Genomic DNA, 27,650 nt, shown 5'->3' with positions numbered 1-27,650 from the left:
GCATGTGGTGTGTACATGCTGAAATGTTTAGTATTCTAAAAGCTGCATTCATTTTGCATTGCATTTAACTGTATACAGTCAAAAATGACATATTCAAAAGCTATAATCTGCTGGTTATATTGACTACTGCTGTGCATCACTGCCCTGCAAACTCCTCCTGTTTCAGCCAAAAGTGTTTCACCTTTAACAACGGAGTTTGCCTTGTTTGTGTTACTTTATCAGGCATGTCTATGTCAGCATATCTGAGTAGTGCAGTAGGATGAACAACATAAAGTAGTAGAGTCCATTCCAACACCAAACCCAGCAGTAATCCTAAAATCCTTCAGCCTCCAAAAGTAGTGCCAACGTTCGGCATCTCCCACTGCCTTTTTTCTCCCATAGTTACACCAAGTACATCACTGTGTTTTAAATAACTAATCAGTCCTAAATATATACCTGTAACCCTCCTTGTCTTGGTTACTCACCATGGTGGCCCACTGACTTTAGGCTTTTGCCTGCAACTCCTGTAGCATCTCTGTGATCACTGAAGTAATAAAATAATTATGGTGACCAGTGGTGATGCGGGCAGTTAAAGTATCATTCATAGATTTCAGTGCCTCAGCTTAAAAAAGAAAGATGTAGCAGCACCCTCAGTAACTGCTGTGTACACGGAGAGATTAATCTAGTCTGCAGTTTTATTGAAACTGCCTTTTTTCTACATAGATTATGCAAACTTAAAATGGTTTGTAAATGACCCAAGTTCTTTTTGAAGACTGCAGTGAATTAATCCACGGAGCAAACTTTTTAATAAGTCATTAAAGTACAGTATGGTGGTTTCAGACTGGAGGATAGTTAAAATATCTATTCACTTAAGTGTTGTATACAGAGGTGAAAGTTGCAGACCCATTCTTTTCAGAACAGTGATAGGAAAATTATAGAAAGTTTTGAAGGAATTGCTATATAGTTAAAGCTAGTGGGACAAAAAGCAACAATACGTTATGAATTCACAGCAGACGCAGGGTGTCAGATACCTAATTGATTTTTTTTCTTTTCTCTACATACTTTGAATTCAGATTTCTGGTTTCTACCATAGCTCCGTCACCCATCAGAGCTACGACAAACTGGGGGGGGGGGGGTGCACTCTTATTGTAACTTTTCATCTAATGGGACCTCTCCCTCTGCAAGATAAAATATAAGAAGCACCTGGATGTAAATCCTCCTCTAGGAACCAGGGAGAGGAGTAAAGCAGCCAGGGCCATTAACTGTGGCCAGCTGTAATTATCTTAAGATCTGTTACCCATGCCTTGCTATCATAACTCCTCAGTGACCACTGCCTATAATTAGATGTGGTCCAGCAGCATCTCTGGACCCCAGCAAGTAGCAGTGCTTGCCAAAACTTCCTCCGTGTCTGGCTCATCCTCTGTTGCATACTACAGCCACTGCCAGTGATGCAAAGAATTCCCCACCTATATATCTCCTCACTGTATCCCTCTCCCTGAAGAATATCAAGCCTATAGAGTCTCATCTTGCCTCTCCTCCCCCTCCCATCACCAAACACTGAAGGATACCGAACTGCTAGTCACACTCTGTTCACCTGGGTCATAGTCAGAGCTTTATCTCTCTGTGCCACTAGACATGGTTGACCAATTGATTTCTTTGAGAGGGATTAGAAATGTTGCATATCTAAACTTTATTATAGCTTTTGAGACTCCCACACTAATGATTAATAAACATGAAACAACATTAAGGGTAGTCTCAGAGTAATGGCCTGGCTGACTGAATGACTTAAAAAAGATGGCACAAATGCCGTAGTAAACGTCATTTGTAAAACAAGATTGTGTGTGAGATACCACAGGGGGCAAGAATCAAGCTGATACATTATAATTTCTTTATAGGTGGCATTCTGATTTTACTTATTTATTTATTCACTTGTTAACTAGGTTAGACAATTGCTGGGAAGACCCTTTCCATCAATGACAACGGCTTCAGGCAGTACACATGATACAGAAAAAATATACAAATTAGGTGAGGTGTGATCTGGAGTAAACATTAAACTACAGTAAATAAATAAAAAAAATCATATTGTCCATCGTAGTCTGGCAAAAATAGGAACATATACATAGGTGTAATACAGAGGTAACACAAGTGTGTGCCTTTGTGTGTATGTGTGTGCATGTGTGTATATACTTGCAAATACATTCCCGTTATATTACAAAGGAATAATTCATAGATATATTTCAGTGGATATTAAAGTCCCTCTCTCCCTACTGGCTTTCTGACTTGGTTTATCTATGAATTTATCTGACTGATGCCACAACCAGACAATGTCCCTCTGGCCTTCCCAGCAGCCTGTGTTTTCCAATTTTCTCATAAGATTTTTTTCTGAGATATTTTTTTTTTTATTCCATCACTGTTTCTGACCCTTCTACTCTTTCTTAGAGGCTGGTGTAATAATATATCAATTTTTTTCCCACTGAAAAAGAAATTCTGCATATTTCCCAAGTTATTACATAACATTTGCTGGAAGTTATCTGTCCCACTGAGGATATACCCTTGTCTTCTGTTTGATGACCCTACTGCCCTCTCATTCTTCTCCTTGTAATCCAGCCCAAGTGTGATCAATCCACCCAGATTCATTTCCTGATCATTTTCCACATGTTCCATTCCCTCGGTTGATACATCACACCATGCTTGTTGTAGCTCAAATGCAGAACTTGGATTTATTTGCATTGAACCTCAACTGCCACCCTTCTGCCAACTTGTTAAGCCTTTCCAAATCCTTCATTAGGTTCTTCTCCCCATCACTCCCTGATGCACTTATCTTTGTGCCTCAGATATGTCTGAGGCAAACACTGAAAGTATTGAACCAAGAACAAATCTATGCAGTACTCCACTAGTCACTTTCCTAAATCCTGACATTGTCCATCTGATCACAACTCTGCATGTCCTACATTTGACCATGCAATTGTCAGATATTTTACTCCTATTCCTACCACTAACCCCTCCAGTTTTCATATCAACCACCAGTGTATGAATGAATTAATGTTCTTGACAAAGTTCAGGTAGCCTTTGTGTAATGGTACTACATTGTGAAGTTCACGTGTAACCAATTCATAAAACTGGATCAGATTAGAATGTCCTCTTGACAGCTCTTTCTGACCATTGGTTGTTGTCCTGGATGTTGTTGTACACTGGAAATGTCATTCTTCTATTCAGGATTTTATTTATGACTTTTCCTGTAGCTGCTGCTAAATTAAAGGGGCTCTATTTCCCCTTCTTTTTCTGCATCCTACATACTTGTTATCTTCCAGTCAACAGACACTTTTGCTTTAGCCAGTAGTCTGTTTAATACTTCTGCCAGGGTGTCTGACACCACACTGACCAAATATCTGAGGACTACCTTAGGTAGTCCATCTTGTATTTTTTCCTTTCTTCCTTAAGGGTAACCAGTTCCATCTTAATGTGCTCCTTTTCCATTTTGGTGCCTATCCAGTTTTTCAATTTCATCCCTATCTGCCTGCACTCCCTCCCCCAAAGCATGGTACCCTTACCTTGTTTTCCTTTGTGAAGACTGAAATGAAGTATCCATTTAGTATCACTGTTTTCCTAGTTTTTTATCTCCCCATCTTTGCTCAGCTTGACCATTTCTGTTCCCCCTTTTCTTTATGCTGTATGTTTAAAATGCCCTTGTTCCCTTCTTGATCACTTCTGCTAACTCTTTCAGTTTTAGCCTTTGATGCCATCATGATCTTTGTTGTCATTTGATATCCTCCTTGAACTACCACCTACTCCTCTTGTGGGCTGTTCTTTTGTTGATTGCTAGCCTGATAATTCTATATGCTAATATTGGCCTTCTTCCCTTTTGGCATATTTGCCTCTTCTCACATCCTTATCCATAGCCTTGAGTATTCCACCCCAATGCATTTTCATAGCTTGTTTACACTTTCATTTTGCTCCAAGTCTCCTGCATCATCTTTGATCACCACCCCCAGCACAGCATAGTCTACTCTCTTCTCTTTCCAAACCACCATCTTTACCTTCTTATACTGCCCTTCTCTCTTACTGTAAACCACACAATGGGATGATCAGTGCTGGCTAACAGTGCTTTCACAGTGACATCTTTGACACACTCTGCACTGGTTAAGACCTTATCCAGAGTTCTGCCCTTTCTAACAGTCAAACAGGATTTGACTGAATAACTTGACAGAACAATAAACCTTAGAACTCAAATGGAAAGTCAGAGCGAGTGTTCCCAGTCAATAAATCATTTATTGACTGGGAACACTCGCTCTGACTTTCCATTTGAGTTCTAAGGATTTGACTGAACCCCTCCTGGTCACAGATTTTAGTCAATTCTCCCATCCTAACCACTCTATAATTCAGCCTCTTCTTTTCTGCTGTTGGTAGATTTGCCGGCTCTATGAATATTACTCTCTTTCTCCTACCCCACTCTTTTACTCTGTCCTCCAGTGTCTCATTCTCCTCTCTGTTTGGTCTTAGGGATGATAACTAGCACTCACCCATTTAACCTAGCTTCTGACCTTGGCAGCCCTGTGTCCTTGCCCTGTTCTTGGGATGTGATGCCCTCCTTTATGCAGATTACCACTGCACCCATTTTTTCCCATATATGTTGTTCCTCTACAACCTGTACACAGTCTTCTCCATGTCCCACCCCCTTTTTCTAAGTGGCTCATGTTTCTTTGATACCATCAGTGTCCACCCTTTTCTCCTGTATCATGGCTTGTGGCTTCCCATCTTCCTACCCAGACTTCATGCTGTGCAGAGTAAGACTACAAAGCCTTGCTTTTTACATAAGGCTACAAAGGCATGCTTTTTCCTCTGCTGTGCTATATATGTCTTTATTCTTTTTTTCTTGTCCCTAAACACCTACTACCTCAACTGTTTCCCATCACTGTTCAGCTCCCCTTCCATCTTACTTTAAAAGTATGATCACCGTGATTCACATTTCCAATGAAGCACAAAGCACCATTTCTCCTCTCACCTTACTCGACTTGGATTTACTCCTTTGACAGCCTCTGTCCATGTCATCTAGTCCTCTGCCTTTCTCCTCTAACTTTTCTTGCCCACTCATTTTGCCAACCATCTTTTGCATCCACCTTTCCTGTCCAGCTCTATCCTTTCATGCCTGACTGTCTGTTCCATCTCTAGCTACTATTTCCTAATGTCAGGATCCCACATTCTCATACAGACTCACAAATCCTTTTCCATTTCACACATCCATGAGCCAAACAGCTGCTGCACTTCCTGAGCACCATGTACATTTCTCCTTTACTTTTTCTTCCACATTTGGGTATGCCTTTCATGTCCCATTGTTGGATCCCTAAGTTTTCCTTTTATATAGTTAGTTATTTTTTAACTAGCTAGACCTTTCAGTTCAACTTTGTTCCTTGAGCTGCTGATCAAATGTCAGGCAAGTGATAAGATGAAAGGTGATTAAGATTAAACGCCAGACAATTCTCACATAATTTACCTTACAATTCCCTGTGCAGGAACAAATGATCAACTATGCACATTAGCTCGTTTTTAAGATATATTTTCACAGTTATTACAGAAACATTGAGTTCATGCCTAGTACTAATCAGAGTGACTGAGAAATGCACAGCCCTTTCAGAAGTAATCATTTCACATCTAATTCTTTTTTTTTTAATACCTTTATTGAATTATCACTTGTGACGTAGGTAAACTTACATTTATGCAAAATTAATAAAGCCATATTAGCAACTTTACATTTGCAATCATTATAGGATATATAGCGATATATGTAATGTACAGTTTAAGCAACATTACATAAATTATTTAATTCCTGCCTCCTCTTAAATCTCATTCCTCCTTGAAAACATTTTCCTGCATGTATTGTTCCCACAATTTCATTTTTTCTATGTAATTTAGTGCTACCATTTTGTGAAGACCCCACTTCCTGTTCTTTTATCTTTGTTACAATATCGTTTTTTCTATGTAATTTAGTGCCACCATTTTGTGAAGACCCCACTTCCTGTTCTTTTATCTTTGTTACAATATCGTTTTTTCTATGTAATTTAGTGCCACCATTTTGTGAAGACCCCACTTCCTGTTCTTTTATCTTTGTTACAATTTCATTTTTTCTATGTAATTTAGTGCCACCATTTTGTGAAGACCCCACTTCCTGTTCTTTTATCTTTGTTACAATACGCACTACTTCAAGTATTGTTGGTTGATTTCCATTCTCTAGTAACTGCTTTTTTGGCATCCCCTAGAATTAAACTTAACAAGGCCTTACTGTTTCTACGCAATTCAGATCCTGTATCTCAGCTCAAGAAAAATAATTTCTTTAGTTAGGCTCATTTGCTGACCCAGTATTTCCTGACAGAATACTCTGCAGGGAATTTTTAAGGTCTGCCACCTTATTATACTCCCAAAACGTATATTCCCAGTTACCTGTTTTTCCCTATCACACCTCCAAAATTTGCCAGCTACCTGAGGAAAAATCATTTAGAGTGTGCTTGGGGGTATAAGAGTAGCTATGCAAATACTTCCTAAATCTTCTAGTCTTTGGTGCTTATTTGGGAGCCATACAAACGTCGTCCCATTGTTTCTTAGTGAATTACATATCTAATATTTCTCCTCATTCTTTTCTGACCTTTTCTGATTGATTCCTGTAGTTATCATGCAATATTTTATATGCTCTACTAATTATACCCTTTTTAACAGCAACTTCTGTTCTAGATTCAGTTAAAAACTCAACCAGTGCAGGTCTTTCATTTAGGATTCCCCTATCTCTTTTCTTTGTTTTTATTCTGATATCAATCCCTGATAGGGAAGGCAATCACTATGCTCAGTCCAAATGTCTTCTTGGCCTCTTCCCATTCTGTTACCTTTTCTTGTCTAATTATTTATTCCTAATACCTTGGTTCCTTTGCCAGTTCATCCAGCAAATTCCAGGCCCCTCTTGTCTATTCTCTTTCTCCCTAATTGCAGTCATCCCTTTTGGCAGAATCTCCTCTCTCCATTCAGGGCCGGCCTTAGCTGAAATGGAGCCCTAGGCGAAGTAGTGCTACGGTGCCCCTTAAGCCCCACCCATGCCATACTCATGATACACCCCTATTTGAGCCACACCCACAGATACATCACTCCCCATGAAAGCCACTCCAGGTATTTCCTTCAATTTTTTTAAATGTATGAAAATAAGTTTCTTCTGTAATGGGTTTTGCATTACCAAGCATTTTCCGAAAGTTACGAAGTCCAAAATTAATACCAGAGTTCATCTGACAAGTAATAAGATCAAAAATCAGAACCAGCTGAGACACAGACACACACACACACACACACACACACACACACACACACACACACACACACACTTTATGACATACTGCAGCCCCAGCAGGTGCCCAAAACTGTGCCATCAGCTGGCAGGTACCATTCACCCAGGCATATGAGGCTTTGTCCTTTTGATTACAGGACGTTTATTGAAGAATGTTTTGATGGTTACATTTTACAGCCCCCCTGCCTTGAACATAACTTTTGGTCTGTCTGTGTCAGGACTGGAATGACAAAAAACAAAGGGAGACCCGTTTACATTTTTCTACTCACTTTGCTTGCTATTTCATTAAATTAATCACTAGTTTTTCAGCAAAACACTTATGCTTCTATCTACCTGTTTATGCTTCTTGATTGTATTGTCATAATTATTTATTAAATGTAATTCATTTCCTTTTTTTGAAAAGTTGCCAGTTTTAGGAGGGATTAAGAGGGACGGAACAAAATTTGGAGTCAAAATAAGACAGTTTTTGAAAGAGGTAAACTGCAACAACCGCAGATTTGCAAGCAACCAAAGATGTGCAAGCAGCACTGTCATGATCACATTGCCATTTATAACTAAACCTGGTGCGAAGACGAATGAAACATTCACAGACAACGGCTGAACAAGACACAGGTACATTCACTTAACGCAAGAGAAGTAAACATTTACTCCAGATGCTATCTTCTCTGCAACCTCTGTACTACCACAACAAGTGCACAGGACTGGACAATTTTTCCTGTCCTTACCATTCTATACTGCTGTTTAAATCCAAAAGCACCACCAACAGAAACTAACCCTACACACAACTGTGCCACATTTCACAGAAGACACACCTGAAACCCTACATTAAAGTAGGGAGAAACACAAACATGTCTTCTATGCCTGGTCTGCATTACTACTGAATGGTTTGACTCTGGAATCAGTCTAACCTAATTGGGTGTTATTGATTTACATTACACTAGCTTGCGGGGAGTAATCACAACACTTTTTTCCTGAAAATAGACTCACATCTAGAGCATGGTGCACCTTTAGAAACTGGAAGCATCAAACCCTGGCCAAATGACTGCTGTAAATAAACACAAGCACAAAAGATTTATTTCCAGTTTGATGACCGGGGAGGTCCACTGGGCTCAGGGAGCCCATTTTCAGTGGAGGCCCGGGGAGATAAGCTCCACATTACATAGCTTAGATACAAAATGTTTGTTTACATACATTAGTTACAGGTACAATTGTGGAAAAGAAAAAGCCTTTACAATTTCACTTCATGCAAGAGAAACAGGCATAAGATTGTGGATACATAGTACACTTTAGTTATTTACAATATTTACATTTGTGATAGGCTAGCTTGAAGACAGAGGTAGTCCGGTGTTAAGATGGTAGATCCCAACGACAAACTCCAAAATGAAACCAAGACATTAAAGAGAGGCTACAAAACTTTTAAAAAATGACCACGAATCAAACAATGAAAACAACAAAACTGATAAGCACTTTCATCCCATATAACTTGGAATTTCATCAGATCAGCTCAACTGAATATAATGGGCGGCCACCCATCCACAAAATCACATTTACATCTATCAATGTTGGCAACACCTTTGACATTCACATAACTATTATAGCTATAAACACTTTATAATTATAGCTTAAAAATGAAATGTATCTATACGAACCTGAAGCATTACTATTTTTCTGTTTATACTCTGCTTGTCATTTTAAAATATTATATCCCTTGTATAATACAGCACTACTTATTAGAGTGTGTTAGGATCAGACAATGTTCAGAAAGCCAGTTTTCTATTGTATTAAAGGTGGTCTGGGTAGCTGACCATAACTCTACTGGAGATGTGGCTGAGCAAATCAGAGTAGAGTCATCAGCATATTGGATACAGCTGACTTTTGAGATGACAGTATAAAGGTCGTTAATGAAGATGGAGAACAACAAGGGCCCTAGTATAGAGCCTTGTGGTATTCCAAGGGTCAGAGAGTTTGTTCTGCCAGAGGACAGCCTGCTGTCGACCATTCAGGTAGGATTGAAACCATTGAAGGGCTCCAGTATCTAGAAAGAATGTTTGCAGGGTGTGGATTAAAGGTTGGTGATCAACCATATTGAATGCCTTGGAAAGATCCAAGAAGAGGCTGAGGATATATAATTATTGTTGTGATTATGGTTTATGGTGTTGGTAAAGGCTAGGAGGGCTGAAGTAATGTTGTGATGAGGACGGAAGCCATGCTGAGTGTCTGCCATAAGGTGATTCTGGATTAGGTGGTGCATGAGTTGTCTATGAATACATTTTTCCATAATCTTTGCAAGTGGAGAGAGTATAGCTATTGGCCTATAATTGGAGAATTCAGTAGAGCTGCCTCCTTTGTGAAGTGGGATTGCATAGGATATTTTCCAGATGGTGGGAATTGTAGCTTCTACTATGGTTTGATTGATTAGTATTGAGACGGGGTAAGCAATAGCATCAGTAGATTTTTGTAGGTACTTGGCAGGGAGTTGATCAGCAGAAAGTGTAGTGGGTTTTAATTTTTTGATCAAGGTACGGATAAGTGAAGTGGTGACTGGTTGGAAGCTGAACACGAGTAGGTTTCTAGGGGTGCTACTTTCAGGACCAGGGGAGCTAGGAGGTAGATGGCTAGCTAGGGCTTGAATTGTCTCAGTAAAGAATTGGTTAAAACTATCAGAAACATCTTCAGGGGTTTTATCAATAGTAGCAGCAGGGATTGGGGTTGAAGTTTGTCCAGGATGTAGTAGATTATTTAAACCTGCCCAAAACTTCTGAGGGTTATTTTGATTTACTGTCTGTAAATTACAGTAGTATTGTTTTTTGTCTTGTAAAATTTATTTTTTGGATTCGTTCCTGAATTGCCTGTATTTAATGTGATCTTGAGGGTCTTTAGAAGAACGCCATAAAGCCCATGCTTTGTTTCTAAGGGTAATTTTGAGTTTAGACTCTTTAGAAAGCCATGGCGTAGTTTTTGCCTTGGTTCTCTTTGAACGAACAGGTGCATGCAAATCAAGGATCTCAAGGAATTTGTATGCTACTGCTTCCTCTAAGGGGAGGTGTTTTAGAATAGACCTATTACATAAGTTTAGTTCTTGTTGGAATTTGGTAGGGTCAAAGTTTTTATTGTTTCTAACCTTTCTGAGTAAGGATTGTTGGGAATTAATGGTTTTGTGCTTAATTACATATGTGAGAAGGTGATTTCTTAGGCCATCAAGGAGGATACCAGAGGTGTAAAGTTGGGGGTGACTATTTATGAGTACCCAATCAAGTATACTTTCTTTTTGGTTGGGTTTACCTATCCTGCTAGGGGTGGATATAATTTGTGTAAATGCATGCAGGTTAATATGGGTGGTCGGGGATTCTGAGGAACAGGTGCCCCAGTCTATGTTAAAGTCTCCAAGTAGTAGGGTTTTTTGGGGGTAGTGACATGATAGCCAGTGCAGGATATCTTCAAATGTAGATATATTGTTACCTGGGGGAATGTACATACAGATGATATTAATGCATTTATTTTTATTAAGTTGCAATTTGGTGGCAAGAATCTCTGAGTTATTAATCTAAGGTGGTTGTATTACATATATAGTGACATTCAACTCAGATTTATAGAGTACAGCTACCCCACCCCCTTCCTCAAAGCACAATCCAGCCTGTGTATGTTGTACCCAGGTGGTAACACTTCATTGTCTTTAGTGTTTGGTTTTAACCAGGTTTCAGATAAACAGAGAATCTCAGGGGAGTGGACATCCAGAAGTTCATGCAATTCATGTACCTTGTTATTAATGCTTCTAATATTGAGATGACAGACTAGGAGAGAGAGTTAGTTGGCCTATTAATTGTAGGTTTGTAGCTTAGATTGCAAGTAGAGGGGGTATGTGTATCTGAAGTGAATGGGCCAGGGTTGGGGTGAATATCACCACCAAGTATTAGGTTGAGTCTATACTTGGTGATGAACTTCAGGAATTTGTTTATTAGTTTGTGGTAGTGTTTGGATCTGGAGCTAATGTGCCTGGGGTTGAAATGTTGATAGACTGAACAAGATGTTGGATGGGATTTGGTACTGTAAGTATGGTTGAAGGTGGAAGGATTTACAGCTGGGATGATAGTATGGCCTTTTGGGACCTGAAATCCCGTGAGAAACTGGTTTTCATACAAGGTAAGGAGGTATGGTGCGAACAAGAGGGGTAGTAAACAGGAGTATATCATTATCTGTGATTCAGCTAGTGAGTTAAGGAACTGTTTTACCTGGTGATGCAACACCAGAAGATAGAGTGGTGAGGTAAAAGTACTGGAAGGGGGATGGGAGAATGCCAGATGAAAGCTAATAAGTGCTATTAAAATGTAGGTAGAAGAATGGGGGCAGGTGGAATTATCCCAGATGAAAGCAGATAGGATCTAGAAAGTGGGGGAGTGGCTATAGTACTATAAATTTAGAAGTACTGGGGGCAGGAGGGAATTGGAGGCAGGGAGGGGAGCGAAGAGAACCCGAGCGTAGCGGGGCTATTGCAGTTTACAAGGTTTCCTAAGGTGTCCTAAAGCTATAAGGTAGTATTATAGCTCTTAATGTAAGAGTCAATTTACTTAAGTTACAGGGGAAGGAAGCAACCACTCAAGTAGAAAAAAAGAGCCCTATGGCTGACCAATATGGTGACCTGCTTAATTACACAGCACTGTAAGTGAAAGCTTAACAAATGCTTTTTGTGTGTGCAACCTACTCTGTTTAAATGCTGAGAGAAACTGATTGCAGTCCTGTAGACACCGTTTTGTAGGGGACTGTAGAGTTCAAATAGGAAAAGAGAAAAGCAGAGATTCTAGGGTAAGCATGAAGGCAACAACAGGCAGTTATTTTATAATAATGCATTCAGAAAGGTTTGGTGGGGGGGGGGGGGTAAATTAGCATACTTCAGAATGAACTAAGATTTATAGCTAAGAAACCTAAGCAAGAGAGCAATGCAGTAAATAAACACTTGCCAGATTTTAAAGATATACCAGAAAAACTAAATCAATTGTTCACAATTGTACAACTGGAAAATTGCCGGTAAAAGCACTTCAGGTATAGCTAGCCCAAGTTATTCAAGTCATAAAAGCACTTCTTCAATGTGTGTGTGCAATTTAAACATTAAAAACACATGCAGCAAGTAGGAGCTCTGATTATACACTTTCTCTAGGTACAGGGTCAGTTTAATCACAAATATTGCCACAGAAATTCAGTAAAGTCACTTATAAAGCATACTTATAGAGCCTCTGAAAAAAAAAATAGAGCAGTCTGTGCAGAATCAGAATTTAGCAGCAGGTCATTCAGTTACACAAAAACTCCATACAATGAAGAAACTTACTCTGAGTCACACCAGGTCAGCCAAGGGGGTAAGAGAGAGGGAAATCCTAAGCACCTAGATTTGAAAATGATGCCTGTACTAAATTGTAGCAGTTTAACCTGTTTGAGGAAAGAGGGGGTGGGGGAAGAGAGAAGGCAGTAGGAGTGGTTACAGAGAATACCCTGATTGACTCAAGACACCACACCAGAGGTAAGTTGAATGTAAGGGCCTAAAATCTGCACTCAGCACTGTGTTATTTGCACTCATTACTTTAATTTTAATGTTACTTGCACTCAGCACTGTAATTTCACTTATGTTTAGCAGGAAAGACAGACCAACAGTATACAATTTTGGGAATTTTTACAAGGGGTTACTTGTTCAAATGTCAGGCTGTTGCAGTTTACAAGGTTTCCTAAGGTATCCTAAAGCTATAAGGCAAGTATTATAGCTCTTAATGCAAGAGTCAATTTACTTAAGTTACAGGGGAAGGAGGCAACCACTCAAGTAGAAAAAAAGAGCCCTATGGCTGACCAATATGGTGACCTGCTTAATTACACAGCACTGTAAGTCAAAGCTTAACAAATGCTTTTTGTGTGTGCAACCTACTCTGTTTAAATGCTGAGAGAAACTGATTGCAGTCCTGTAGACACCGTTTTGTAGGGAACTGTGGAGTTCAATCCGTTTAAATGCTGAGAGAAACTGATTGCAGTCCCCTAGACACCGTTTTGTAGGGAACTGTAGAGATGTTCATCGTGTTACCCTGCTGCAGTCATCACACTTGGGGTTTATCCTGTCGTCAGGCGGTCCCGCAGTCGGACGGATTTCCAAAGTCTTGGTCCGACGTCGGTTGTTGTCGCCTCATCCCTGACGTCAGTGCACCAGGGGTACATATATTGCAACCGACGCCATTTTCTTCAGTCTTTCTTGCTGCGCGGTGCCCGAAGCAGAAGCAGTTTGCAAGTGCCGGTCGGCCGACTCCTGAGATTTTCGAATTCGAATTTCAGACCGAAGTCTTCTATAAAGCTAAGTACCCCGTTGGGGAAACTTTTCTTGCCTCAGACCGATGTCAGAAAAAGTTAACAATTGTATTTCTTGTGGGAAGCAAATACCTCATAAGGATTTTCATTCTTATTGCATACCTTGCCTAGGCCCTGATCACGACGTCACTTCTTGTCGTTTTTGTGCTAGATTTAATAAACGTACTATTAAAAGACGACTTGATTTCGCACGACACTTTTTTGGCAGAAACTTTAATTATAACATGCCGTCGGAGCTACCGACTACCGGCGTGCACAATAAGCGCAGGGATAAGGATCGACAGCCCAGGCCTAAGCTCGATTCCGAGGCCTCGGTTGATCCGGTCTCCGGTTATCAGTGAGGCTCCGACGCAGCCTCTAACTCCCGCAGTTCAGGAAACCGAGACCGCTACAGATATTTTGATGGAATGTACTAGGCCGACGCAGCCTTTTACTTCAGGCCGTACCAACGATTTACCTTCCAAGGACGTCTGTGCTTCTGAAACGCCATCGGTTTCTGAAGGCATTTTCAGACCGACGACTATTACAGTCAAAACGTTTTCCAAGTCGAAGACTCCTTCCAAATCAAAAAAGGCTTCACTTCAGTCTCCTGTTCAAGGCCCTATGCCACAGAAACAGATGCTCAAGATGGCTGAAGATTTGATTTCTCTTATCAGGGGTTCTCAGCCTCCTCCTGACAAAAGACCTAGACAAGAGGAAGAATCTGCTTCCTCTGAACAACTGTCTATTTCTTCGGATTCCTCTGAGGACCAAGACTATTCCTTCTCTCCTTATGAAGATTCTGATGTTGAGGACTCTATTCCCTCAGCTTCCCCTCCAGAAGATTACTCTTTTGGGGAAACTTTACACACTATGAGGGAACATTTTCACTGGGAAGGTCAGGATTACTCTGATTCCAAGAAAAGGCTCAGAGAGTTTCTTTTACTCCCCCAACACAGAACTCTAGCCATCCCTCCTGGTTTGGACATTGTGGATGATGTCTATTTAGAATCCAGTTTCAACCCTGACTCTCTGCCTCCTGCCCCGGCCAAGCCTGACAGATACTACAGAGTACCTGATTCCCACAAATTTCTTTACAAAAGCCCAGTAGCTGACCCAGAGACTATCTCCCAGGGTCCCAAGGTGGCTAAGGCTTCCATGGCTAAAAATCCAGTACCTTCTGAAAGGGATTCAAGAGCACTAGACAGATGGGGGAAAAGGGTTTACACCTCAGTCACTTTAGCTATGAGAGCTCTAAACTGTCAATTTCATATGCTTAAGTATCAGCAATTTCTGATCTCTCAGTTAAAACAAAAGATAACCACCCTCCCTCAACAATCTGAATTGAAAGAAGTACAGGATTTGTTGCACGCCACCGAGCAGGTGGGCAAACACCTTACAATGTGGGTTTGATTCTTTAGAGGCCTCCTGCAGAGCAGCTGTCACTGGATCAGTTATACGTAGGCATGCCTGGTTAAAGGAACAAAGTCTGCCTGATCATGTTAAAGCAAAACTACTAGATGCTCTTTTACAGCAGGATGTCCTTTTTGGTGTTAAAGCAGAAGAAGTTTTAAAGAAAATGGAAGATAAGGCAAAATCAATGCAGACAGTCAAAGATTTCCTACAACTACAATCCCCTCACTTCAGCAGAAACTGGCCAACAAAAAATTGGTCCTTTCCAGCCACTGACAAGCCTCAGAGGGGTAAATACAGGTGCCCAAGGGGCAGAGGACAACCACAAGCTCAGTATAAACCTCACCAATGGGGTACTCCAACCCAGAAGGGAGGAGAGGACAGGTCTCAACCCACCAGAAGGCAAACTCAATGACTTGCACCTCAGCTGGCCAAACAAAGCTCTTTTGTCAGCCCCCTTGGGGGGAAAACTAGCACTATTTGCAGACAACTGGCACATGGTCACAAAAGACAAATGGGTCCTAGACATAATTTTACGAGGATACAGATTCCACTTTCACACCTTGCCAATAAAAAGAGGAATGCCAAACCTGCCACAAAATCAAAGGGCAGAGGCTCAAAAACAAATTACAGCTCTCATGGCCATGAGAGCCATTCAAATGGTACCAACTCAAGAGCAAGGTCAAGGATTTTACTCAATACTCTTCCTAGTACCCAGAAAAGAAAATGCTTGGAGACCAATTCTGGACCCTTCAATTCTAAACACTTACTTACAAGTTCCCAAATTCCAGATGCTAACACTACAGCAGCTACTTCCCATGTTGGGCAAGGAAGCATGGCCGGTAACGTTGGACCTCAAGGAGGCATACCTGCATGTCCCTATCAGCCAAAGTTGCAGAAGATACCTCCGGTTCATTGCAGGTTCAACCCATTATCCATTCCCTGCACTGTCCTTTGGCTTATCTACTGTGCCCAGAGTATTCACAAAGTGCCTGGCACCAGTAATTGCATACTGCAGACAAAGAGGAATTCAAATATATCCATACCTGGACGACTGCCTCATCCAAGCAGAAAGAAAAGACATTCTCTTACAACATCTGGCTTTTGTGAAGCATCTACTAAATTGTCTTGGGTACACAGTAAACGAAAAGAAGTCAAAACTAGTACCCTCACAAAAAATGACATTCCTGGGTGCCAGCTTGGACACAATGGCCCAGAATGCTTATCTTACACCAGACAAGCAATTACAACTGACTCAATATTTCAAGACAATGGCAACAAAGACCCAATTAACTGCAAGAAAAATTCTGCAGGCTTTGGGCTTCATGGCATCTTGCATTCTGATAATACCATTTTCAAAACTGCATATGAGGAAATTACAGTGGTACCTAAAAAGCGTATGGTCTCAACACAGCCACAGCTTGGACACAGTGATATCTCTCATTCCCTGCCTTCAACAGGAATTTCTATGGTGGACACAGGCATGTCACCTCAACAAGGGTCAGCCTTTCACCTTGCCCCCACCCAGGCAAACTATCACAACAGATGCTTCAGACTATGCCTGGGGGGCACACATGGCAGGGCAATGCATTCAAGGCCTATGGACTGCAGAACAAAGAAAATTGCACATAAACCAAAAAGAGATGCTAGCTGTACAGAAAGCTCTGACAGCCTTCAAGGATCTACTACAGCCTGGGCAACTTGCAATAAAGACGGACAACACCACAGTAATGTGGTACATAAACAAACAAGGGGGCACACATTCCTACCCTCTTTGCAGGCAAGCAATAATCTTATGGAACACAGCTCTGGCCTACCAAGTCCAGTTACAAGCTCAATTCCTGCCAGGACAGAAAAACACATTGGCAGACGACCTAAGCAGAAACATCAAAGATCCCCACGAGTGGAAGCTAGACCCACAAATATTTACAATGATAACTCAAAGATGGGGCCTACCAAATATAGACCTGTTTGCCAGTCCTCAAATCTACCAGCTGACAAAATTTTGTATAAGGACATTCCACCATCAAGCTTGGAAAGTGGACGCTCTCTCCTTCAGTTGGTAAAACCTGACAGCATATGCCTTTCCTCCATTACCTCTTCTCACAAAGGTTCTTTTGAAGGTCAAAAAGGAGAAACCTTGAATGATTCTCATAGCCTCAGACTGGCCACGCCAGCACTGGTACCCACTATTGAAGAATATGGCTCACAGCCCACCATGGATATTGCCTCAAATACCTCGTTTGCTCACGCAGCAAGACAAGCAGATTCTACACAGCCAGATCAAAACCTTAAACCTGGCTGCATGGCAAATCAATTAAGCATCCAACCAGCCCCTCTTTCACAAGCAGTTCTGGATGTTATTCTAGAAACCAGGAGGCAAAGCACCAGGAAGGCTTACTCGGACAAATGGAAAAGGTTTTCTGCTTGGAACCAAGCTAAAGGTCAAGACACAATTCAGCCTCATATGCCTCACATTCTGCAGTATTTAGCTGAGATGTTGCATAAAGGACTTTCCTTCTCCTCAATTAAAATCCATGCTTCAGCTATTTCAGCTCACTACGACACAAATCCACCTTTATTTTCAAATCCTCTCCTAAGGCAGTTCCTCAGAGGGGCAAAAAACATTAGACCACCTAGAAGAGCTCCTACACCAACATGGGACCTCAACTTTGTTCTGGAAAAACTAACGCTACCTCCCTTTGAACCAGCTTTTGCTGCAGACCTTCAGTTCCTATCTTGGAAGACTGCCCTGCTCCTGGCAATAACTTCAGCTAGGAGAGTTTCAGAATTACAGACACTTATGGCAGTGGAACCTTTCCTCATTTTTCATCAAGACAGAATTTCTCTACAAACTAATCCTTCCTTCATGTCTAAGGTTGTTTCCAGTGTAGCTTTAAATCAAACCATCCACCTACCCAGTTTCTTCCCCAATCCACAGAACAAAGGTGAGAGACTCCTGCATTCCTTGGACATTCACAGGCAGCTTCGTTACTACTTGGATAAAGCTAAGGCTTTCAGAAAAACTGACCAGCTCTTTGTTTCCTATGCTACAGCTTCTCAAGGGAGGGCCATATCCAAGCAAACCATATCTAAATGGATAGGCCATTGCATACAATTTTGCTATACCCATCATGGGAAACCAGTTCCTCCTACCATTAGATCCCACTCTACCAGGGCAACAGCTACCTCTACAGCCTTTCTCAGGGGGGTTCCTACCAAGGAAATTTTAGAAGCTGCAACTTGGAGTTCTGTACACACCTTCACCAAACTCTATCACTTACCTCTTTATTCTAAGTCCAGGGCAGGTTTTGCCACTGCAGTTCTGCAGGGCCTCATCGCCTCTACTAACCCTCTGTGATGCCTCCACCCTACCTTAGCTTTGGGGCTCAACCCAAGTGTGATGACTGCAGCAGGGTAACATGATGAACATAGTACAGTTTTGTACCTACCATAAATGTAGATGTTCGAGTGTTCACCCTGCTGCAGTCCAGGTTACCCTCCCTCCAACCCCTCTGATCTACTGGCTAAATCTTTGCTATGCCTTACTGATGTATTTGCTTATAGCTGAAGGGATTTTGTGTTTGTACAGTGTTCTCACCTTTTGGTACTAATTTGGATCACCTTTTTGGGGGCACCTGACATCTGGGGCAAGAAAAACTGAAGAAAATGGCGTTGGTTGCAATATATGTACCCCTGGCGCACTGACGTCAGGGATGAGGTGACAGCAACCGACGTCGGACCAAGACTTTGGAAATCCGGCTGACTGCGGGACCGCCTGACGACAGGATAACCCCCAAGTGTGATGACTGCAGCAGGGTGAACACTCGAACATCTACATTTATGGTAGGTACAAAACTGTACTTTCAATCTGTTTAAATGCTGAGAGAAACTGATTGCAGTCCTGTAGACACCGTTTTATAGGGAACTGTAGGGTTCAATCTGTTTAAATGCTGAGAGAAACTGATTGCAGTCCTGTAGACACCGTTTTGTAGGGAACTGTAGAGTTCAATCTGTTTAAATGCTGAGAGAAACTGATTGCAGTCCTGTAGACACCGTTTTGTAGGGAACTGTAGAGTTCAATCTATGTGAGGAGAAATGCAAAATTGACAGTACAGATGGAACATTTATGGTGAGTATATAACTTCTTTTTATCTTTAGATGATCTTAAATTAATGTTCTTATAATAATATGTTCTATTCTTCAGTAAGTTTATAAATGTTAAATTATGTTCGGATATTACATGACTTGTCTTTAATATCATCACTGATTTAAAATTTTCTCTGGTATTCATGCTCTTTAATCATTTGAAATTGCTTTTCATTTTCAACAACTTTCATGTTTTTTCCACTGCTGTCATCTACTCCAAAACATCCAGCCTGGCATCACCAGAAGTCCATCTGCCAGGGCTGAGACATAATTGATAACACATAACTATAGCTATAGGCTTAAGATCTCAGCTGAGCAGTCAAGCCAAAACCTCCACCACCCTCTCTGTCCAACCAGTGCTTTGTGTCCCTGCCCAAGTAGCTGACACACACACTTTTGAGATATGATTTATATACAAACACACACACACTCCAGGGAAAGGCTGGCACAGGTTTACTCACTATGCCCCCTTCTGCCCACACTAAAAGGTAGTTAGCACTGTCACCAACCAGCTCTTCCCAAATTGTGACAAATCCTACTGTGTGATGTTACTGTTATCCAAATGGTAAGTGTGACCAAGACTTGCAAGGCTATTTATGAGTGGCCTGTACAGTGTCACCAAATACATATGCAAGTACTCTAAGAGCTTACATATCTCTAAACAAACTAGCCACAACTCAAAGGTTTAAATATATTTAATAATAAATAATAAAAGAACAAGTTAATACTCAATAATACAGCACAGTGACTACAGAGTTCAGAATCACAGGAAATATTTTAAAACATTGCAGGACAGTCTCAAATAAATACAGAAAACATCTGAACTAATCTTTACTATATTCCTAACTATATCTAAAATAAATTACTTTTGCCTAGTTACTATTAGCAAGGCAGAAGTGCTGAAGGTGGATGTTTCCAGGTCCAAAGACAAATACAAAATGCAAAGTCTGTCTCTGAGAGAGTTCTTAAAATACTATCAAACATTACTGCTGGTCAGCTTTGGATGACATCACTCTTTGTCACCTGCTTCAATTCCCAGGCTAAACAGATACTTAAAATTTAGCACCTCTTTGCCGAAAATCCTTATCTCTCAGATGTGCAGCTGCTAGGAAGTCACAAAGCAATAAAAACACTTTACATTTTAAACCTAGTAATTATTTCTGTTTCGAGACAATAGGAAAACCTCTAGCTGTAGACATTGTGTCTGCTTCAGTGAAACTGAGAGAGAAATACAATCATAAAACATTCTGTTCTTTTCCAGTAGGATATACGGTGGTTACATTTTTGAAGCTCAGTGCATAACATACAGTTCTGTATAAATTAAACAATATTCACAGATAACATAGAATTATTTACAAAAGTCCAGCTAGCTGCACTGACAGTGTCACAATTCTATATAAATCATATTAATATTTTCAAGTGACATATAATTATTTACAAAATTCCAGATAGCTGAACTGGCAATATTTCACTTGTGTCACAACCTAGACTAAAATATACAGTACAATATCCTTTTGCTGCAGTAATATCCACTCTAGATCATTTTAAATCTATGTGTCTCTTCTATTTGTGTGTTTCACAATATATAGCAATTAACACAGTGAACTAGCATAAGCTTTGCATGCTTTTATAAATTCTATGTAGTGTATTATACGTTTGCTCTGATCATTTTCAGTGGCAGCCAATTTAGTGGGCCATTACATGTCTTATTGGATACTTTAATAATGACTTTGTAAAACTTGCTATAACCTCTGTCTGTATTTTGTACAGTAGCTGTTAAGCTCTATAAAAACACTTGTGTAGTGGCAATATTTCTGTACTCTGTTCAATAGGTAACTTGTTCCTTTACTCTAAAAAGAACCCAGATTATGCCAGAAAAGGGTGATCTGACCAGAACACATACCCAGCTAACAAGCTATGAATAAATATACAAAACTGCAATTTGCCTTTGTGATAGTGCTGATAACTGTGGGAGAGTGAGGTACTCAAAACTGCTGTACTATGTCAGAATAACTGAGGAGACTATTGGTAATAAGGCTATGTGATTAGTTATAAAGGAATGTGGAAATGGAGACAGTGCCATACTACTGACATGAACATTACTGTTAATGTCACCATGGTAACAAGTATTGTGTGAAGCAGCATGACTGATGAATGTAGATAGGTTTGTTTTTATAAGCGTACAAAAATACAACAAATAAATAAATTAAAAAGAAATTGTGCAATTTAACCATCTAATTTGCAGAATATCAATATTTATGTAAAACTAAAAAAAACTGAAAAAAGGCAGCTATATAAACATTTAAATCAAGTATAAGTAAATCATAATATAAAACAAATTACTGCAATAAATAAAGAAATGAAATCATAAGTGATACAAATATTTTTTAAAAAGGTTTGTTAGAGTGATTATATTTTTCTGTTCCTTGTGGACCACCTCATCATCTGAGTAAGTGCATTTATTTTAGGTACTGAAATAAATTGTACTAAATACCATACGTCAAATAAATTTAGCTTAATAATAATTTTGTCATATTTTCTTTTCAAGCTAAAACTGTTAAGTAGTTTAAAGCACCAATGTAGCAAATTACATTTTAAAAGCTATTCTATTTCAGAAGGCTTAGGTTTCTTTGAAGCTGGAACTGTTTTCCCAACTCTTAATATCTGACTGCATCTTAAGTGAGGTATATGTCCATTTTATTTTCAGTCTATCATTTCTTCTTCAGAGATGTTATTAATCTTAATAAATTAAATAGCTTCATCTAAGGGGTTGAAAATTATTTCCTCATTGGAAAGATGCACATTTAGTTTAGCGGGATGAGTTTATGTGAATTTTGTGAAAGAAACATTCATCAAACCTCACACTGACTTTTGCTCATCTATGGCACACATTGTCATCTACTGATAAAATTAAGGAAACAAGCACTTTTGCAGGGGCATTCCCCTGCACCCCGCACACCTATATCTTAATATTTACTAACTCTGAAAATGCACAACACTGGAGAAAAAATAACTTCCTTAACTCCACTGCCTGTTAACTCCATTCAAACATGCACACAGTCTCACACACCTTTTTCTCCCAGTTTCTCACTCAGACAGACTGGTAGACAGAAACACAGACAGTGGTCACATGTTCTTACATTCAAATAAACACAAGCTTCACTTGCTCAGTCAGTATATATATATATATATATATATATATATATATATATATATATATATATATACACACACACACACACACACACACACACACACACACACACACACAGACACACACACACACTGCAGTCAGTGAAACATCCTTCATTCACAAACACAAACATCCATCAGCCAATCTCACAGACATGTGCATGCAAGCATTCACCATTCACTGATCCAGAACATATCCACACATACTTATATTCACCATTTTTTTGCAATCCCACACTTAGGCTTTCATTGAAATGGGAATTGATGAAAAGTACTGATGACTTCTGCTTCACTGAAAGTTTCATTTTGATGCGCTGTATGTAACTTGACAGGCATACCTTTCAACTTCTTTGTTCAATAGTTCTGGACAACGCCAAATATAATTGGGTAACACGGGGACAAAATCAGAGACAGATTTTAACTATTGTTCTTATAAACTTAGAAAGTTGCTAGACTATCAGGTCATGATCATGCATTTTCTGAAAGATATGAAGTCTGAAATTCAAATTTCTCTCATTATTTAGTGACTGCAGGCCTCAATCATTTGCCAGAAATCCATACATTTTAGAAGTAACAGACCAAAACATGAGGCAAATATCTGGGCATTCTGTGAAATTCTAAACAGTTGAAAGTTATGATAATGGTAAAGCTATTGTATTTGGCTTCACCTACTAGCCTGAAGCAAGTCCTATTAGCAGGTGACTCTCTTTTTTTTTTTCCATGGAGTGATATCATCAGTCTAGTTCCTTTATCTGGTTTTCTTACCCTAGAATCTAGATCAGCAACAGGGAAAGGTATTTTGCAAACTGTATTGGGATATAAACACTTCTTTTCCCCATTAATTTTGTCTTTCTCCTTATGCCTTTTGCTGAAGTTGAAAGGTGTGACCATCATGCTTTCCCTGGACTGCATGAAAAGAGACATAGAGGAGCTCTCTGATTATGTAGCCCAGGCAGGTATGACCCTAACCCTGAGCAGTATCCTTCCTTCACCAAGAATGATGCCACAATATAGAGACAAGATGATCAGCTTTAACAATTGGCTTAATGTCTGGTGTCATTCAAAGGGGATCCAGTGTCTGTCTGCCTGGGATGACATGCTTGACAAGCCACGCTGCTTCGCAAGGGACGGCTTGCACCTGTCACCCCTGGGATTCTGGATATTGGCTAAGGCTCTTGCCACCCCATAGTGCCTTTTTAGGCAAGGCTCAAATTCTAAACCTACCACCCTAGAAAACAAAAATGGGAAGAAATTGAGGGTAATGCTGCTCAATGCCAGAAGTCTAAATCTCAAAATGCACGCACTCGAGGCCCTTCTCAGTATGGAGAACATCGATGTCTGTGCTGTAACTGAAACCTGGTTCAAGGCTCCTGAGAGCACCCCGGCACTATTAGGTTTTACCTCATATCATGCGTTCCGCCCCAAAACCCGGACCACTCCACAAAAGGAGGGTGTATCCATATTCATAAAGGATACTCACACCTCCAGGTTGGTGGCAACGCATGAAGCTTCGGAAACCATCCAGGTGCAACTAACAATAGGCAAAACTGCTCTACAAATTGTAGCATGCTACAGGCCACCCTCTCAAACTCAGGAACCCCACACAGCCTTCCTGAAGACACTGGAGGGTATAAATGTATCTCCAAACACCATCATATTGGGTGACTTCAACTACCCAAATATAGACTGGGAACATTACTCAAGCCCTAACTTTCTAGCCCAACGGTTCCTGGAGTTCATAAATTCAAATGCCATGGAACAGCTAGTCACTGTTCCCACGAGAGGAGAAAATATACTAGATCTCATTGTCACAAACATGGGGACAAAATGCTCCACACCGAAGTATATCCCTCATTGGTGAGATCTGATCATAAACTAATCTCACTGGAAATCCACATCCCGCCCCCACCCCAAACAAAAGACCATAGTGAAGAACTTCTCTAAAGCAAACTTCACACTACTCAAGACTGGTGTGGTATCCTTCAAGGCCCCTGAGTCAGAGGAAACCACAACCCAAGCTATGGAAGCCCTTACAAATGCCTTCTATGAACACCTCCAGGACTGCATGGATCAGGCAATCCCAAATAAAACCAAGACTCTTTCCACAAAGGGCAAACGTCCAGTCTGGTGGACCCCAGCCATTAACAAACTTTACAATAAGAGGAGAAAGCTATTACATGATAGAACAAAATCCATAAAAGGGAAGTCACCCCTGATCATTATTAGTAAAAAATACGAGCACTCATAAAATCAACTAAGGCCAATTTTGAGAGAAAAATTGCCATGGATTCAAAGGACAATCATAAGGCCTTTTCAGCTATGTTAGGAACCTGGGTGGAAACTCACAGATATGCTCAGAATTAGTCCAAAATGATACAAAAATCACTGAACCCACAGACATTGCCAACATACTGGCAGACAGGTTCAGTGCAAACTTCACCCCTCTCCCCTAAAGGAGAGATAACTATCCCAGCCGAGTGTAGCCTCCCGGACATCTCAAATGCGCAGGTGAAAGCTGCTCTCTCTAAAGCTAAAAACACAGCATCAATGGGACGGATGGTGTCCCCGGCTGTGTGCTACACGAGCTAAATGAGGAATTAAACCCGCACATAAGGCAGCTGTTTAATCTCAGCCTTACCACAGGATACATGCCCAAGGAGTGGCGTGACGGCAACTGTGGTCCCACTCCACAAAGGTGGCGCCTCACGGACCCTGGTAATTACCGCCCCATAAGCTTAACAAGTCTAGTCTGCAAAGCTATGGAGAGGATCATAATGGAGCTCATAAACAAAGATATAGGGGACTTGCAGACATTGGACCCGACCCAGTTTGGCTTTGTCAAGGGAAGATCATGCCTTTTGAACTTGGTCGACTTCTTGAAATAGTCACCAAGGCCATTGATGAGGAAAGGCAGTCCATACAGCCTACCTTGACCTTGCAAAGGCTTTCGACACAATACCCCACTCGGGTATTGTAGAAAAACTTACCAGCTTAAATGTAAACCCATATGTCACAAGATGGGTTGCAAACTGGCTTAAGGACAGAACCCACAGGGTTAGAGTTGCTGGCGCTGTGTCAGACTCCAAGCCGGTCACAAGTGGTGTCCCACAGGGCTCGGTCCTTGGCCCCTATTGTTTGGCATCTACTTCTCAGAAGTACAGGCCAACATGGGAGGACTTTGGCTGACAAAGTTTGCAGATGACTGCAAACTGGGCCATAGTGGAAAGTGCATCGGACACTGATATCCTTCAGAAGGGACTCACGGAAACAGATAGCTGGTGCCAGAGCCATGGCCTGAAGTTAAACGCCAAAAATGTATAGTCATACCCTTCGGGAAAAACAAGGTAACCCCAAGCTACCATATAGGTGGCAATCCACTAAGCACAGAAGAGGTTATCAGGGACCTGGGAACCCAGGTTGACAGTGGCCTTTCTTTGACACTCACATTGCTAAAGTGGTTAGAAAGACCTTCTACATTGCCCACCTGATCATGAAGGGATTCACATCCAGATCTAGTGAGGTCATTGTTCCCTGTACGCTTCACTTATCAGACCAATGATCGAGTACAATGCCCCATTCGGGATGTATCTCACCCGACATCTGCAGCAATTGGAGAGACCCCAAAAGTTCCTCACCAAAAGGATAAAGGGACTCCAAAATCTGTCATATGCTGCCAGATTGAAGAAACTCCAGCTCTATTCAGTCGCATACCGTCTGCTCAGAGGTGACATGTGCCTGACATACAAGGCCATGTCCAACCCGGAATTAATGGACATGCTCCACCTCAAAAATCCAAATCCACCAAAACCACTAGAGCAAGCGACTTAAACCTTAGCACGGATATAAACAGGATGTGCTGGAGGGATAGATTTATCACTCAGAGACTCCTATGCTGTGGAATAAAATCCCGGTCCATGTGAGGCAGAGCACCTCGCTGACTCTGTTCAAGAGAAATCTAGACCTGTGGATGGGAGATCGTAGGTTTACCCCAGGAATCATCTCTGGGTCACTGCTGGACAGAGGCACAACAAACTAATGGGCACAGTATTTTTTCATATAAGGGGTGGCGTAAGCCACAATAATTTGGGCTAGGCTTATAAATGCCTTAGGGCAGATAGCCTAGTATAAACCTATGAACCTATGAACCTATGAATACACAATTATTCATCTGACAAGACTGGGCTACTGATGTGGTACACTTAGAGGGATGCATAGGGACATGGGTCAGGGTAAACTCTATAAGGGAAGCTGACTGTGAAAGGTGTCATTCTCATCATCTAGTTAACTTTTGACTGTACAAACATAGGCACATGCAAATGGCTGCCACTTTACGGTTTGCTTTGTTTGTCATTGCATGGTGTCTCTATGTATTATCAACATTCTAGGAATAAAAGCAAAGCTCTTTTCTGTCACAGTACAGAAAATATGTAAAGTATGGACTAGACCCACAATGCATGTATATCAAGTCCAGATAGCTACCTCAACAGGTGTTTGTCCATTATTCATGTTATCCTTGCCTAATTCATTTCAGTATCAGCTGCAAGCGTTCAAACCATACCTGAAACTGGGCAGTTATATCAAAGGTTAAAAGTTGTGGTTACAAAACTCACATTAATGTGTTCTAGAGTGCAGCTGCACTTTATGCTCAGACAACCTGAGTGTACACAGAGAAAAGGCCATATAATGCTAACAATTCACAATATGAAGTGGTGTTCTAACTCTCCAGGCTCCCATAATGCTGCTGTGTTAATTACTTGTGGGGTGCATCTCCCTCAGTCGGGTATTGGAGGGCTTGTTTCCAGTATGAAACAATAGGTTCAGAATTCTGAGTGCTCAGAATAACTTGATTTGGAATTCTGGGCTCAGAACTGCCAAAGTAACTATTCCAGCTTTCAGGAACTTGCTTATTCCTTTGAAACTCTTCTTAATCATAATGTTTCCTCTAAGTAATGCAACCCCTTATCAGCCTCCGAAAAGGCTTTATGTTTGTGTAATATGCTATTGTTCCCTTGTCACCATCATAGTGAAAAGTTTGTGTTCATACATCAGTATAATTTATTCCTTGTCTTCTGCACAGAGTCTTTTCAGCTTTCTTTCTCCATTTGAAAATTCTCAAAGTAGCTGTCCATGAATGAATGAACTTTTCCTTTATAATGTTCTAATGTTTTTCAAATTCTTGTTCATATTGCAGACATTATGTTATAATGAAAAATTAATAGTAGGAACTAGAAAAGTGTTTTATAGAAGTATTTTGAAATGAAAGCAGACCTAATCAGTTCAC

The 27,650-nt window shown here is 40.7% G+C and overlaps 1 protein-coding gene across 7 annotated transcripts in view; it reads left to right on the top strand.

Annotated features, from left to right (window-relative positions):
- ANK3 (ankyrin 3) overlaps positions 1-27,650 on the top strand; it is a 2,432,060-nt gene that overhangs the window by 2,251,570 nt on the left and 152,840 nt on the right. The gene's annotated exons all lie outside the window — the stretch shown is intronic.

The sequence above is a fragment of the Protopterus annectens genome, chromosome 14.part0, assembly GCF_019279795.1.
Source record: "Protopterus annectens isolate FY-2018-M chromosome 14.part0, PAN1.0, whole genome shotgun sequence".
Lineage (NCBI taxonomy): Eukaryota > Metazoa > Chordata > Ceratodontiformes > Protopteridae > Protopterus > Protopterus annectens.
Note: the sequence above shows the minus strand (reverse complement) of the source record. Positions and strands in the feature narration are given on the sequence as shown.